This window comes from Mytilus galloprovincialis, chromosome 5 (assembly GCF_965363235.1).
Source record: "Mytilus galloprovincialis chromosome 5, xbMytGall1.hap1.1, whole genome shotgun sequence".
Taxonomy (NCBI): domain Eukaryota; kingdom Metazoa; phylum Mollusca; class Bivalvia; order Mytilida; family Mytilidae; genus Mytilus; species Mytilus galloprovincialis.
The window spans coordinates 9,991,565-10,004,906 of record NC_134842.1 but is presented as its reverse complement, the minus strand read 5'-3'; the positions used below and the strand labels follow the sequence as shown (position 1 = coordinate 10,004,906).

The 13,342-nt window shown below is 31.9% G+C and overlaps 1 long non-coding RNA gene across 1 annotated transcript; it reads right to left on the bottom strand.

The window, feature by feature from the left end:
- Positions 1–7,669: 7,669 nt before the first annotated feature.
- LOC143074312 (uncharacterized) lies at positions 7,670–8,738 on the bottom strand. Its single transcript, XR_012977791.1, has 2 exons — positions 8,552–8,738; positions 7,670–7,743 (listed from the first exon to the last, which is right to left on the bottom strand). It is a non-coding gene; the product is annotated as an uncharacterized LOC143074312 (long non-coding RNA).
- Between the last annotated feature and the right edge of the window lie 4,604 nt (positions 8,739–13,342).

The following is a 13,342-nucleotide window of genomic DNA, read 5'->3' as shown; positions in this document are numbered from 1 at the left end:
GCGTTTTTCTAAATGTTGGTAAATGACACTTGTAAATGTCTAAGTGTAACATAAAATATTGTCCTCCATGAAATATTGTCTGTCGGACAAATTTCATATAAAATATTGTTCACTGACAGTATTTCATAATGAAATATTGTCTTGGACAATATTTCATTATGAAATAGTGTCCTTGTCACTATGAAATTCTGTTCATGACAATACTTCACTATAAAATTCTGTTCATGACAATACTTCACTATGAAATTCTGTTCATGAAAATACTTCACTTTGAAATACTGGCTTTGAAAATATTTTTTAATCGAATTATTTCACAATTAGAAATAGTACACAAGCATGCACATTTTTAGATTTATAACTGAGTTATAGTAGAGAATTTACATGATAACTAATAGTGTATTTGCATAGAAACATTACAAATGGTTTATTATGTATTAGAGAATTGATAAGAAGTAGTGGATTCGTAAACGATAATCAACGAGCGACTTTAGTCGCGAGTTGATTATCGTTTCGAATCCACTACTTCTTATCAATTCTCTAGCTTAACTCATTCCTAGTAAAACGACTATCTGTTTCATGATCTGACAATGAATCAACAGAATTTCATGAAAATATTTCCGTATTTTGTCTTTTTTATTGTCTAATAGCTGGAACTGACTAGATCCACACGGTTCACATTTATATTTAACTTAATATAAGTTCAATTTAACTTAAATGTGTAGTTATCTTCCCTTTTTGTTACCAGATATTGTATTTGTAAATGATTAATTCATTCAATGCTGAATGTTTAAAAATAATATATATTGATTAGATTTTAGTATTTATAATTCATTCAAAAAGACATATAACTAATATATGGATTTAAAAAAAATAAAATTGGAAAGTTAAAACTTTTTAATTACCAACATTAGAAACCTTTAATATTTACATATATAGTATTAAGCAACCCAATGATAATACCACTGTATTTGTTTTATTGAATTTAGAACACACATTCAATAATAAAGATATATAAAAAAAAAACACACATTCTATAAACATTTTAAAACTAAATGAAGTGTAACATTCACATTAACACCAGTTGTTGATACAATAGATACTATGATTGGTCATAATTGAAATATTATATATACGTTTTGTTTAAACTGGTTCCCTTTCATTTTGTTTTGATTTTTTTTAACGTCAAAGAAATAGTTTTACAGTCATATTTAATCACACTTTATTCACATAAGAGTCAGTTAAATGATGATGTATATTTGGACCATTTATAATCAAACAAATATTAAGTGATCATAGTATGCTAATGTATCATTATAATCATAAAAACAAAAGATGATGAAAAGGGAAAGGCCTTGTACCTTAAAAGGGATAAGTGTAATGTGTACATGGATGTTTATTTTACCAAGGAATTGTACTAGTAAGTAATATCTACAGTTCCTTGATTTTATAGTGTTTATGTATTTCATTAGATAACAAAAAGACAGAAATACTGTTTATTGACATGCATTGACAGATGTACGCTATAAGTGTGATATTTAAATAACTATTTATATCAGTACTCGTGGTCTAGTTGTATCATGCATAGACTACAGACCTAACTGTCGAAAATACGCGCGAGTTCGAACCTATAAGAGTCACTCGTTTTTGAGAGGACAAAATATCGTAAGTTAAAAGTCATGATATAAGTTATCTTAAGTTAACATGGTGGTCAGTGGATTCTTGAAAAATAATCCACCGTTAGAACAATAGACTGACGTCAGAGAAATGGGTTAAAGATTAAAGAATTGTATAACGTATGTTTCATTTTATTACATTTTACGGTACAAATATAAGTAATGTACTGACAATCGCTAATTTTGTAAATATATACACATGCACATGTCGCAGAAAAAAAAATCTATCTATATATATGTAGGACTCGGAGGTGCGATGGGGACGCTGAAGCGCGATGTTCACGCTGAAGTGCGATGGTCCACGCCGAAGTACGATGGTCCATTCGCTGAAGTGCGATGGTTTGGTATGACGTTTGAATAGTGTGACGTTTTAATATACAACATGTATAACGTTACATCAAATACAACATAGATTTGCAGGCAGGATTATAAATTGTTGTAGATAAAAATTTCATGCGAACAAAAGAGATGAAAAAAAATAAAGAAAGATTCAAGTCATGAACAGGTTTAAGCAATGCTGGCGGATATTACAAAAGTATTTAAAGCTATGTCAAAGTGACAAAAAGATGAACATGGTTTGTAGATGAGCTAATCAGTGATCGGAAGAATGCAGCAAACATTTTGTACGACAAATAAAATGTATTGATCTAAATATTACTTTTAACTTCTCTTTAAGTATGCTTTACACGATTTTGTGTGGACAATTTATTGATGAAATCGCTTACTAGCATTAACAATATTTTTGCTACATCAAGTTGATATGTAAGAACACCGTCAGTGTAGCCTTATTTATTGTGGTTACAGTGTTTAATTTAACTTCTACAACATGTTAGGCATTAGTTTGCCCTTGATATTGAAAACTACATTTCGGCTTTCTTCATGTTACAAGATACAGAAGGCTTTCGGTTTTTCAAGTAATGTCATATAGAAAGGAAAGAGATTTTTTCTGTTCACTGATGTTCAACCTTTACTATCTGTAGATAATCTGGAGCAGGTTTATACTTTTCTGATATTGGAAGTAAGGTAAAGCTTAAAACTGATTAAACTTGACAGAAACACAATACACATTTGTATGATAACATAAGTTTGCCAGAAATTTGCAATTCCAGTGAGAACTGTGGTAAATTTCTATAAAGTTTATCACGATTGTTCATTTATTGAACAGTACATGAACACCGGACAATGCCAGATTATATATATGGATACAATATTGTGATTTTTTATGTTAGAAAACAGATGCACCTTCGAAGAATACAAAGGTTTCAAGAGCCCATTTATTTAATACATTTTGGAGAAGAACATGCATTTTCATATTTTTCTCTACGAGGAAGACATAACACTGACATGCCATTCGTATGTGGTCTTTGTAAAACCATAGTCAGTAGACTTTATAATGATAACAGTCATTTTCATTTAAACTTGAGAAAAGAAGACCCATCGGTGGCCTTCGACTGTTTCCCTGATTTTGTTTTTTGTCCATGGCTTTCTGAGTTTTGAACAGCGGTATACTACTGTTGCCTTTATTATTCATGCTCTTAGTCGGGTTGTTGTCTCTTTGACATATTCACCAATTCGATTCCCATTTTTAAACTATATATTTTAGACAAAATTTTGAATTTTTCGAAATACTTAGGATTTTCTTATCCCAGGCAAAGATAACCTTAGCCGTATTTGGCACAACTTTTAGGAATTTTGGATCCTCAATGCTGGATTTGGCAAAACTTTTAGGAATTTTGGTTCTCGATGCTCTTCAACTTCGTTTACTTTTTTGGATTCGAGCGTCACTGATGAGTTTTTTGAAGACGAAACGCGCGTCTGGCGTATATACAAAATTTAGTCCTGATATCTATGATGAGTTTATCTTCAACTGTGTACGTGTTTGGCTTTATACATATTTTGATATGAGCGTCACTAATGAGTCTTATGTAGACGAAACGCGAGTATGGCGTACTAAATTTAAATTATAATGCTTGGGTGTTAATTATCAGACTTGATTTGGGACTTTGTTTTTGACTTAAACACATTGGTCTTGTTATGATTGATGGAAAGGCCCGTTTCTGCTGCCCTCTTTTCAACCTGTTCTAGTTTGTCTTGCTTTTGTTGGTGGTTGTGGAATAGCAATGCAATGTCATCGGCAAAGTCTAGGTCATCCATCTGAGTGAACATGGTCCATTGGATGCTATTTCGTCTGCCATCAGTGGCTTGCTTCATGATCCAATCAACTGCCAAGTGGGATTGCATAGGTGAAAGGATACAGCCTTGTCTTACCCCAGTTGTTATATCAAAGGCCTCTGTTAATTGACCTTCATGTATAAGCTTACTCTGCATTCGTGTATAGGTATTTCTGATGATGGTAATAAATTTTTCAGGAATGCCATAGTGACTCATCAACTGTCACAACACATCTCTATCTAATCTGTCAAAGGCTTTGGCAAAGACGACAAAAAACGGAATAGAGTGATGAATTGAACTCTTGTGATTGTTCGAGGATGATACGTAAGGTTGCTATTTGGTCTGCACATGATCGGTTTTGTCTAAATCCAACTTGGTTGTCAAGAAGCTTTTCATCTATTGTATTTTTGAGTCGGTTTAACATAAGTCTATTCAAAACTGTCCCTGGAAGTGATAGTAGCATTATTCCTCTATAGTTGTCACAAATGCTTAAATTGCCCTTCTTTGGAAGCTCTTTACCATGTGTCCATTTTTCCATTCTAGCGGGACCTCTTCTTCTTCCAAGATCGTTCCAAACAGCTCATATAGCATTTGAGTTGATGTTTCAATGACTGCTTTCAGTGCTTCTACAAGTATGTTGTAAGGACATGGAGCTTTGTTGTTCTTTAGCATTTTTATGGCTTTCTTTATTTTTCCTGTTGGTGGTCTTTTACAGTCTACAGCCAAAAATATTTCCGAGGCTGGGATGTCAACTTTTCTTACAGGTGGGTCCTGATTTAGCACATCCTTGAAATGCTCAACCCATATTTGCATTTGCTCTTCATGTGTGCTGAGTGTTTTCCCTTCTTTGCTTTTGGCTGGTCTACTTCCATTCTGGTATTTCCCTGTTATCAGTTTTATGTTGTCATACAGAGCTTTGCTGCTTCTTCAAGAGATCTATAGTTTGCCTTATTAAAAACAATTTTGACTATTACAAGTCATTGTTTATCAAACGTCCATTGTGAGCTTTTTCTATCATTTGGCAATATCGTCTTTTTCAAAGATATTCGCCTCTGTAATCAGGATAATAAATGAGTTGATTAAAAAAGACTAAGCCACAACCATAACTGGGGGTATGTGATTTAGAATATATGTCCGATGGTACTGCTTGTCAATCAAAATAGACAACATATCCAACAATAATGAATGGAAATAAGTGTTAATGTCCGTCTGTTGTTGTTGGAAACTGCTAAAGATAAGGAAAATATATTATAAAACAGAAAAGAATGTTGAAAATTCTGTCCAATTGCCACCCCACCCCCCTTTCCCCTCCCCCACAAAAAACAACACTTTCGGAACACTCCCTATAGGATAAATCGTCCATAAAATGACGTTTTTACTAATCGTTTTAATATTTGACTATAATCATGAAAATTAAAAGAAATAGAGAGAAACTAATTACATCAAGATCAAGAAAGAAAAACTAAAAGAAATAGGAAACAAGAATGATCAGTAAAACAAGATCTACAAATCAACCAAATATGCCTGAAGTCGTCAGTATAGCAATAATTGCCATTTTGCTGATGATCTTTACAAATTTCTGGCATATAATGCAAATACTAAAATATATATTGAAACATTGTAAACAGCGAACATTATGTACTTGAAAATCTCTTCAAATACGTCAGCAGTAAAGAAATTGTCAGTTGACTCACAATAGTATTTTGCGCCGTCAAATGACGCTTTGTGCTCTTTTAGATGTGTTGGGCTTTTCGCACAGACGAAAAACGGAATAGAGTGATAAATTGAACTCTTGTGATTGTTCGAGGATGATACGTAAGGTTGCTATTTGGTCTGCACATGATCGGTTTTGTCTAAATCCAACTTGGTTGTCAAGAAGCTTTTCATCTATTGTATTTTTGAGTCGGTTTAACATAAGTCTATTCAAAACTTTCCCTGGAAGTGATAGTAGCATTATTCCTCTATAGTTGTCACAAATGCTTAAATTGCCCTTCTTTGGAAGCTCTTTACCATGTGTCCATTTTTCCATTCTAGCGGGACCTCTTCTTCTTCCAAGATCGTTCCAAACAGCTCATATAGCATTTGAGTTGATGTTTCAATGACTGCTTTCAGTGCTTCTACAAGTATGTTGTAAGGACATGGAGCTTTGTTGTTCTTTAGCATTTTTATGGCTTTCTTTATTTTTCCTGTTGGTGGTCTTTTACAGTCTACAGCCAAAAATATTTCCGAGGCTGGGATGTCAACTTTTCTTACAGGTGGGTCCTGATTTAGCACATCCTTGAAATGCTCAACCCATATTTGCATTTGCTCTTCATGTGTGCTGAGTGTTTTCCCTTCTTTGCTTTTGGCTGGTCTACTTCCATTCTGGTATTTCCCTGTTATCAGTTTTATGTTGTCATACAGAGCTTTGCTGCTTCTTCAAGAGATCTATAGTTTGCCTTATTAAAAACAATTTTGACTATTACAAGTCATTGTTTATCAAACGTCCATTGTGAGCTTTTTCTATCATTTGGAAATATCGTCTTTTTCAAAGATATTCGCCTCTGTAATCAGGATAATAAATGAGTTGATTAAAAAAGACTAAGCCACAACCATAACTGGGGGTATGTTATTTAGAATATATGTCCGATGGTACTGCTTGTCAATCAAAATAGACAACATATCCAACAATAATGAATGGAAATAAGTGTTAATGTCCGTCTGTTGTTGTTGGATACTGCTAAAGATAAGGAAAATATATTATAAAACAGAAAAGAATGTTGAAAATACTGTCCAATTGCCACCCCACCCCCCTTTCCCCTCCCCCACAAAAAACAACACTTTCGGAACACTCCCTATAGGATAAATCGTCCATAAAATGACGTTTTTACTAATCGTTTTAATATTTGACTATAATCATGAAAATTAAAAGAAATAGAGAGAAACTAATTACATCAAGATCAAGAAAGAAAAACTAAAAGAAATAGGAAACAAGAATGATCAGTAAAACAAGATCTACAAATCAACCAAATATGCCTGAAGTCGTCAGTATAGCAATAATTGCCATTTTGCTGATGATCTTTACAAATTTCTGGCATATAATGCAAATACTAAAATATATATTGAAACATTGTAAACAGCGAACATTATGTACTTGAAAATCTCTTCAAATACGTCAGCAGTAAAGAAATTGTCAGTTGACTCACAATAGTATTTTGCGCCATCAAATGACGCTTTGTGCTCTTTTAGATGTGTTGGGCTTTTCGCACAGACGAAAGAGAAACTGTAAAAAGCAAAAAAACGTCCAACAACACCAGATCTACAAATAGGTCAATAAAGCTGAAATTGTGAGTCAATTTCTATATTTCCCCTAACGGATGAAAATTTTGTGAAGTTTTTGTCTGCTGTCTTTGTGTGTCGTTAGGTTACTGTCACATTGAAGTTTACCTCGCTTTCCATTTTTTTTTAAATCAAATAAACTCATCATAGATACCAGGATTAACATTTCATATTAACGCCAGATGCGCGCGTGTCGTCTACATCACTAATCAGTGCCGCTCGAATCAAAGAATGTTAAAAATTCTAAAATAAAGTACGAAGTTGAATAGCATTGAGCACCACATATTCCTAAAAGTTTTGCCAAATATAGCTAAGGTTACCTATTCCTGAGGTAAAAAAAAGCCTTAGTATTTCGAAAATTCAAAGTTTTGTTAACAGTTAAGTTAGGTTATTTTTATGATCATATCAATGATAAATCAAGTCAACATAAAAGTGCTGATTCCTGGGCTGGTGATACCGTCGGGGAATTGAAACTTCATTTAAAGACTTCTAGCAGAAAAAAAGGATAACAATGAATGTTTTTATTTGAAATAAAATCTGCATCCAAAGTTCAGGCTGATACTACTTTAAATGGGTCCACCTGGAATACAAAATAAATAACTTCAAAGTTATTCTCACTTTTAATATCACATTCATACAACAATGCAAGCTATTTTTATTTTTCTTCAATTTTCAAATAATTTACAATGATAAAGACGGAAAAGATTAAATATTAATTACTGAACAATTGAGTCTTAATAAGTGATTTAGGAAAAATAGAATAACTATTCACTATACATTGATGAATATATAATATGTAAAAAGTGGCAACAGCATATTGTCAACATTGTTTTAATTTAGAAAACAAATGAGTTAAAAGGTAATAAAGTTTGGTTTCAATATATAACACTTTTTAAATATCAATAAATAAAGGCAACAGTAGTATACATTTGTTCGAATTTCGTTAATCGATTGACATATTCTGTACACAAGAAGCATAGTCAGTTAATTTTTCTGTCCTTTTTTCCATATAAAGGATATAACTCTCACAATATAATTTTACAACAGTCATATTCATTCTAAATACAATTTTTGGAATACTTTTCATCTTATAGAGGGACTTATTTATTGACTTTTTGTTCTGTTCTGTGACAATCTAATAAGTTTTCGTCTATTGCTATAGCAAAAAAAATTAATGATAACAATATTAATAAACCGAAGTCCTCACGGTGACTATAGTTCTTAATTTATGTTCCATGTGGTCAAATGTGGAGAGTAGCCTCATTCGCAATCATATACCACATCTTTTTTTATACTTATACAAAATGTTTGTACTTTGCCATTGTTGGTTATGATTTCCAGATATCATTAGAATGATAACATAAGTTACATAAAAATAATAGACTTACATTTGGTGCATTTGCACTTTTTCTGTCCACAGTCACCACGTTGACATCCTGCTTGACGACAACATTTATTGCAGTCTTTATCAGCTTTGTTACTTGGACAGTTTTTAACATTTTTATTGCAGAAGCTTTCGTTTTTTCTTGTCGATTGACGAATAAACTTCTCCACATCTGCAGTAGTCCTTTCGGAGATAACTGTTAAAAAACATTACAAAATCAAACCACTAACAATGTTTAAGGACCAAGCTCGTCTTAACTCCAAGGACTAATACTTGGCAACAAGTTAACACATTTACAATGTTATTGACTCTTGTTTGTTGGATGGCAATTGTGTTAGTTCGTCCGGACGTCCATTCACACTATCAGCAAATATTTTTTTATAAGAAAACTATCAATGCCATTTGAATAACAAAAAAATATTATGTGCCGTCAATTTTATTCTGATCCGTGTCATGGTTTGTAAATCAGCTGTATTTACAAAATGCAACCTTTATCCTGATAAATATCTTTCAAATAAAAGGTACAAAATTATTTTTTTTGCTTTATTTGTACTTTGAATATGCACTGGAAAACTATATTAAAAACTCCGCTTGTTTTGATTTTCGCCTTGTTTTAAAAGCACATACAATCTAACTTGTATTTTCGGCGAAAATTAGTTTAGTTTTGTTTATATTTTTGTATTCGCTACAGTATCTTATTATACTTACCCAAGACACCGAGAATTACGACCAAAGCAATCACTACGTACTTCATCTTTGTTTTCTTAAAGTCTTAAAAAAAACAAAAGAAACTACTGAATAAATACGGAAATAAAAACATTTATATTTATTTATTTTTGGGGGAATTTTCCTTTAAAAAAAAATAATTTGTAGATGTGTTTGTTTTAAGGCGTGCTGTTATTGATGAAAAAAGAAAAATCACAAACAAATGAACGCCAAAGAAAAATCAAACGGAAATTCCCCAATCAAATGGCAAAATCAAAAGCTCAAACACATAAAACGAATGGAAAACAACTGTCATATTCCTGACTTGGTACAAAAATTTTCTTATATAGAAAATGGTGGATTAAACCTAGTTTTATAGCCAGATAAACCTCTCACTACAATTAAATGTTTACGTTCTCATAACGTTCTAGATTCGGGGATATAAAGAGCTTGATAAATGGAAACTTGTCTCATTATGACAACTGTAAGATGTGTATTGACTAGTTTGTTGCTTTCTCACTGACATTAACCCTGCATTTCGTTTTTGCTTATTTATATAATTTTGTAGGAAAATAAGAAAAAAGTAAAAAAAATTCACACATTTAATAATATATTTGGTCATATGATGAAAAAAAAGAACAATAATCGTTCTCAAAATGAAGAATGTATATGATACTCGTCAAATAAATAAATATTGAAATGGAATAAAAGAATAAAAGAAAATTCCGCTTCCTGTATTCCTGTAATAGTCAAACTCTACTTACTTGTTAATGAAATATGTCTTCTTCTAAAAGCAATGGATGATTTTAATTGTATAGCAGATTCCTTATATACTCCTCTAGTAATGACAGCTGCTAGAGAATATTAATTGCCTTTTTTTTTATTTCCACTATCTAAATCCTATAGGGATACTTTTTGCAAATTACTCTGATAAACGCTGAATAAATTTGGTTTAATTATAAAACATACTTGAAAATTATGCTAAGTGTTGAATCAATTCACAATGTAATACTTTATCAAGGACTAATTTCGATCAAATAAGAGCACATAAAGAGATTTTTTTTTAAAGAAAACTATTTGGGTTTGCTCATTGTAGATGGTCGTACGTTGACCTAGTTACTGATTTGATATATTAAAGCCATAGCAAATTTTGTGAAGATACGTATTTTGCATGCATGCTTTGGTAGGTATACCCTTTTCAAGAAATTAAAAAAATATATTTTCCCATAAGAGAGACGAAGGGTACATAAAGGACATTCAAACTCGGGAATAGACTGACAAAGCAATGGCTAAAAACATCAAAATACAAAACACAATATAGAAAATATTGGACAACAGGGACCACACTTAACACTGAGGGTAATCTCAGGTACTTCAGAATAGTAACCAGATCCTACTTTACATGTGACATTCTGCTTTGGACAAAATTTAGGGACCTTTGTGACATTTTCTAGCTTATGGCCTGACAGTGTATTGTTACCATAACCTCGAATTTGTTAAAAGCAGTTATCTCAGTACCAGAATCTATGATATGCAAGACAATTTCAATTTTGAAATGATAAATGTATTTATATCTAACTTAAATTGTACTTTATAAAGATATAATATGCTTTATGCGGTTTTTCTGTTCACATGGCAATTACTTGCTTTACTGTTTTTTATTCTGTCAATAACCTTTTAATTTATATACATATTTTGAATTACTAAAACTTGAAAGACAACAACAGGTTTATATGATGTTTAAGGCCAATAGCAAGTTAGAAAAGGTCAGCTGCTGGTCATAATACGATATTCATAGGATCCGTATTTAAATATGTGTTTATTATAAGTGCGAACTATTTCAAAAATATATTCATTCACTAAAATGAAACTATCTAAAAGAGGGACCAAAGATACCAGAGGGACAGTCAAATTCATAAATCGAAAATAAACTGACAACGTCATGGCTCAAAATAAACAAAAACCAAACTAAAGCAAAACGTACCCCACCAAAAACTTGGGGTGATTTCAGGTGCTCCGGAAGGGAGTATAGTTGTATAGTTAGCTAATTTCTCGTTGGTATGAAAGTCTTACATAATTCTATTTTATTGACAACAATGTGGAAGAAAAACAATGGACTACAGATTTTTCACCACTTCTTAGTCTCTAAGTACAGACGTTGTAGATAGAATAATAACGATATGTCTCTAATTTCGTAACCACAATCTTGTCCACTTTTCAAAGAAAAAGTAAAATCACAAAAATACTAAACTCCGAGGAAAATTTAAAACGGAAAGTCCCTAATCCAATGGCAAAATCAAAGGATAAAACACATCAAACGAATAGACAACAACTATCATATTTCTGACTTGGTACAGGCATTTTTAAATGTAGAAAATGGTGGATTGAACCTTGTATTATATCGCTAAACCTCTCTCGAATGCATCCTACCATAAACGACCTACCACCGAGTTAGTATTAACACTAGCTACACGACGGGTGCAACTTTTAGAACAGAATCTGCTTACCATACCGGAAGACCTGAGATCATCCATTGATTTTGGTAGAGTTTGTGTTGCTTAGTCTTTAAATTTGTATGTTGTGTTTTGTGTACTGTTATTCTTTTTAAGGCCTTACGTTGTCAGTTCATTTTCAATTTATGAGTTTGAATGTACCTTTAATATCTTTTGATTCTCTTTTAACAAATTGTTAACCACTCAAAGATTCTGAGTTGGATAAACCACCGAATCATTTTAAATCTTTCTCACAGATGGTATAGTTTCTCCTTATGTCCATGCACATGGGTTATTCTGAAAGAAAAAAGATTTTTTCAAATTAATTGTTCCAATTGACGTATTGTAGCTGTCTACGTTTAAGAATAATGTCACTAATCAAGTTATTATCAAACTTTATTTTAGACAGTTTTAGAACACAGATCGCTCAAAAATAAATCTTAAGGTTACCCCAACGACAAAAAACTGAAGTTAAATCAGAAGACTTAGAAGTGTTAAATAACCGAAGTTTGCATGTAAAATACGCGTATTGCACACGATTTATCAAAACCAACAGTAGGGTTATAAATATCAGAATAGGTCATCATATGGTATTTAACAATGAGAAAGCCCATACAGGTTGCCGATAAAAAAAATGTCTCTATATAGAACATTATAATATCTAAATTAGTCCTTGAAAAAAATATAATATTGTAAAATGTGTCAACACTTTAGCATAATTTTTCAGTTTGATTTATAATTAAACCAAATTTATTCAGTGTTTATAAAAGTAATTTTCAAAAAAAGTCTCCCTAGGATATATATAGCGGATATTAAAAAAGGTAATTAATATTCTCTAGCAGCTGTGAGAAATTGAAAAGTATATAAGGAATCTGCAATACAATGCAATTTATCCATTGCATTTAGAAGACCACATCTGTAATTAACAAGTAAGTAGAGTATAATTGTTACAGGGAGCGACATTTTCTTTTATACATTTTTCAATTTTCACTTATTTGATGAGCATCATATATATTCTTCATATAGAGAACGACATGGTTTTCTATTTTCTTCAAATGATCCAATATGTTATTGAGGGTGTGAAATCGTGTGAAATTGTATAAATAAGCACAAACGAAATGTAGAGTTAATGTCAGTGAGATAGCAACTAAATGAGTCAATACATATCTAGAGGTGATCATACGGTCGTCATACTGAGACAAGTTTCCTTTTATCAAGGTTTTAATCGCCCCGAATCCAGAACGTTATGAGAACGTAAACATTCAAATGTAATGAGAGGTTTAGCCAGCTATAATACCAGGTCTAATGCCTGTACCAAGCCAGGAATATGACAGTTGTTGTAAATTCGTTTGATGTGTTTGAGCGTTTGATTTTGCAATTTGATTAAAGACTTCCCGTTTTGAATTTTTCACGGAGTTCATTTTTTTTTGTGATTTTACTCTTTTCATTAATAACAACGCGCCTTAAAACAAACACATTTACACATTCACTCTAATTTTGTCCCTAAAAAATGTAAATAAATGTTTTTTTTTCTGTATTTATTCAGTAGTTTCTTTTGGGTTTTTTTCCAGAATTTTAGATATCAAAGATGAAGTACG